This window comes from Olea europaea, chromosome 1 (assembly GCF_002742605.1).
Source record: "Olea europaea var. sylvestris chromosome 1, O_europaea_v1, whole genome shotgun sequence".
NCBI classification, from domain to species: domain Eukaryota; kingdom Viridiplantae; phylum Streptophyta; class Magnoliopsida; order Lamiales; family Oleaceae; genus Olea; species Olea europaea.
The window spans coordinates 26,207,563-26,211,965 of record NC_036237.1 but is presented as its reverse complement, the minus strand read 5'-3'; positions in this window follow the sequence as shown (position 1 = coordinate 26,211,965).

Below are 4,403 nucleotides of genomic sequence, written 5' to 3'. Positions count from 1 at the left end.
GAAAATTCAAAGTGAGTCGAAAATCTAACACAAAGGCCTACAATTTCTCTAGAAGCAACTCTTTCCAAATTCGGATGTTTATTGGGTCAAAAGTTGATCTCAATCTCTAGCTAAAATTCTGAAAAATCCTTATGCGGTTGTAATTTGAGTTGTGAAAATATTATGGTCATATTTAACTTCTTTCGACTTCTAATTGCACCCAATGGATTCCTAGCTTTCTCGAATCATCATTTCATCGCCCGTCTCATCTTTAGATTGTTTGTAACTTGGTCCCTGAACTTTCACTTTCTTCCATTTTTGTCATTTCTTGCTATTTTCTTCTAAATTTCACATTTTCTATCAAAATGCAACTTGAATCAAACCATAAGTATAATGAGTACATTTTGGCATCAAATAACCACACGAATACAATAATTAAGATGTAAAAATATTATATTTTACACTCTTATCACACCCCCAACTTGCTTATTGCTAATCCCTAGCAATTCAATGTAGAATAAGCAAATAAATGATTAGATTGTGATACAAGTAAAATTATTAAGTTTCAACTTAACCGGGGTTCATGTTCTTTTCACACTCAACACCACAAGAACTTAACAATGCCATGATCATCAAGATATAAAAAATACTTACCAAATGTGTGAGTATGTGTCAAGCTATAACCATCTTACCGCCACTCCTAACACATGCAACAATAAGTATATCTCAAGTTGAAGGTTCAGCCCCATAACTCATGAGTATCAAGTGTTTAGTGCGATTTTCTCTTATGGAGCTAAGAAAGATATACTCTCAGAACATGGAGGCTTAAAATTTATGAACAAGTAACAAGAAATATTGATCACATGATAGGCATACTTTTAACTGAGAATTCATCAACTTCTTACCACAACCCTACTTAAGATTAAAACAACCAATGCAAAGGGTGTAAAAAGGGTTAAGTTGGGTTACATGAAAAGTAGGGTAGAAAGAATTTAAGAACTTCCAAGTATCTAGCTAGGCATCTCAACAAGTTTTTCAACATATCAATCCTTTACATCAATGCATTCCTCAACCTTTCAATTCTCAACGGCAATTCACTTTCTTTTTCTTTCTTTTTTTCATCAACTTTTCGCGATTTTTTTTTTGAAATTTTCCTTTTTCTTATTTTAAAATTCATCACTTCACCTGATCACTTATCAACTCTCATCACTCTTCTTCATTGCTTTGCTTCTCAAATGACATTCAATACCTACTATAGACTTGGAAGCATAAAGGTTTGAAAAATGAATGTTTATAGACTTTATTGGACGTGAAGAGGTATGGATAACATAGGTGCATGAAAAGAAACGGTTATATGTGTATTGGCTCAAAGTGGCTATTAGGAGATTATAATTATAAAAAGAGAAGAACTAGTCTGAAGGTTCAACTTCAGTCCTAAACTGACTGTTATCATTTCCCAAATATAATCCACTGTCTTACCTCATACTGTGTAATGTTATTCTCAGAAGAAGTTTTCAATTCACAAAATCAATGAATGTCTATTACCATTTTTATTATATGTGGCTCTCAATCCTCACCAATTCTCTCACAAGAAAATTTCAGCAAGAGACTCCTCTAACTACATGTGTTAAACCACTATCTTACCAAAAGGCTTGTGTGCACAAAATGATTCGACAAGTGTCTCAACATCTAGACTCACATGAACAATATCAACTTCTAGTGGTATATTTTGTTATTCAAGAACATGAACATCTAGCAAATAGAGACTTAAGGAAAAAATTTAGACCAATTTAGTAAAACAAAACTAACATTCCATGAAAATCATGTAATTCACAAGAAAATTTCAAATACACTCCCCCAACTAAACATTTCTTTGTCTTTGATGCAAAAATATGTCGACCAAAAGAAGAGAGAGATGTCACCTGGATATTGCAGTGAATCAACATAAGCTTGAAAATGGTGGATCTGAAGGTTCTCAATAGAAATGGGTAATGCAAGAAATGAAAATAAATTGAAAGAAAAATGCAAAATACACCTAAAAGAAAAATCTAAAAACTAGTATAAAAAAGGGTGAAAGACATACTTGAAGGGTGTCATGGGCGGTAAATCAGGTCTGCTAGGTAAATTTCTTCCATTGCAGGCACTTGTTGCCCATAAACTATTTTGAGTCTCTGTCCATTCACCTTGAATAACCTATCATCATTGGGATCTTCTATTTCAACGGCCCCATTTTCAAAAACTCGTGTCACCACAAATGGGCCAATCTACTTAGAACGAAGTTTTCCTGGATGCTTATGAAGTCTAGAATCATACAAGTACACCTTCTAGTTCAGTTCAAAAGTTTTTTCTAAAAATATTATTATCATGAAATGCTTTCATTTTTGACTTGTAGATTCTAGAACTTTCGTAGGCATCATTTCTTAGTTCCTTCAGCTCACTCAATTGAAATTTCTTATGTTTATCTCCCTCTATCAGATTAAAGTTAAACTGCTTGATGGCCCAAAAGGCTCGATGCTCAAGTTCGACAGGTAAGTGACAAGGCTTTCCAAAGATAAGCCTATAAGGTGACATGCCTAAGGAAGTCTTAAAAGTTGTGCGGTAGGCCCAAAGTGCGTCATGTAGTCTCAATGACCAATCTTTACGATTAGGATTCACCGTCTTCTCTAAAATTTGTTTAATCTCCCTATTGGCCAACTCTACCTGTCCACTAGTTTGGGGGTGATAAGCGGTGAAAATTTTGTGAATAACCTCATAATTTTTCATCAGTGCCTCAAATGAACGATTGTAAAAGTGTGCCTCTATCATTAATAATGACGCGTGGTGTGCCAAATCGAGACAAAATATTTGCTTTAAGAGATTTAACAACTGTTTTATTGTCATTGGCTCTACAAACAACTACCTCTACCCATTTAGGCACATAATCAACCGCTACAATGATATAAAGGTAGCCAAAAGAAGGTGGAAAGGGTCCCATAAAGTCGATGCCCCAACAATCAAACACTTCAATTATCAAAATGGGATTTAAAGGTATCATATTACATTGAAAAATTGCACCTAGTTTTTGGCACCTCTCACAAAATCTACAATAAATATCAGTGTCTTTAAACAAAGTAGGCCAATAAAAACTACATTGCAAAATTTTTACAACGGTCTTTTTTATAGAAAAGTGGCTCCACAAGTTTGGGTATGACAAAAATCTGGTACACTGGGTATTTCTTCATCAGAAACACAACGTCTCAAGATTTGGTAAGGACAATACTTAAATAAACAATGGTCATCCTAATAAAAGTTACGTACCTCAACCAAGAACTTCTCCTTATCCTGTGCGCTCTACTCCTTTGAAATTTCACCTGCAGCCAAGTAATTTAAAATATTAGCAAACAAGGTTAAAGAAGAGATTGAGAATAGATTCTCATCAGGAAATTCATCTCTAATTGGCACGATCTTTGAGGTGTCTTCAAATATCAATCTTGATAGATGGTTTGCTACGACATTTTTCACTCCCTTCTTGTCCTTGATGGTGATGTCAAATTCTTGTAAAAGTAGAATCCACCATATTAATCGTACCTTAGCATCCTTCTTTGCAAGAAGATACTTAAGGGCTGCATGATCTGTAAAAATAATAATGGGAGAACCAATCAAATAGGATCGAAACTTATCGAGTGCAAAGACTACAGCTAGCAACTCTTTTTCAGTAGTGGAATAGTTCATTTGAGCACTATTTAGAATCCTACTAGCGTAATAAATTACAAAAGGCTTATCTTCATTTCATTGCCCAAGAACTGCACCTACCGCAAAATCACTAGCATCACACATAATTTCAAATGGCAATGTCTAATCAGGTGGTTGCATTATAGGTGCGGAGGTCAGTTTACCAATCAACAGTTCAAAAGCATTTTTACATTCAGGCGTTCATTCAAAAGTCACATCTTTGTTAAGCAAGTTACATAGGGGTCTAGATATAGATGATAAATTTTGTATGAACCTCTTATAAAAATCTGCATGATCAAGAAATAATCTAATGTCCTTTAATGTCTTAGGCATGGGCAGTTTAGAAATCAATTCAATCTTAGATTTATCAACCTCTATCCCTTTTGAAGAAATGACATGTCCTAAGATAATACCGGAAGGCAACATGAAATGACATTTTTCCCAATTCAAAACTAAGTCTTTTCTTCACATCAAGCCAAAACTCATCAAATTCGACAAACATGCATCAAAAGAGGTTCCAAACACAGTTAAGTCATCCATAAACACTTCCATGCAATCTTCTACCATGTCAGTAAACATACTCATCATGCATCTTTCGAAGGTGGCAAAGGCATTACGAAGTCCAAATGGCATCCTACGAAATGCATAAGTACCAAAAGGACATATGAATGTGGTCTTTTCCTGGTCCTCTAAAGCTATTTCAATTTGATAGT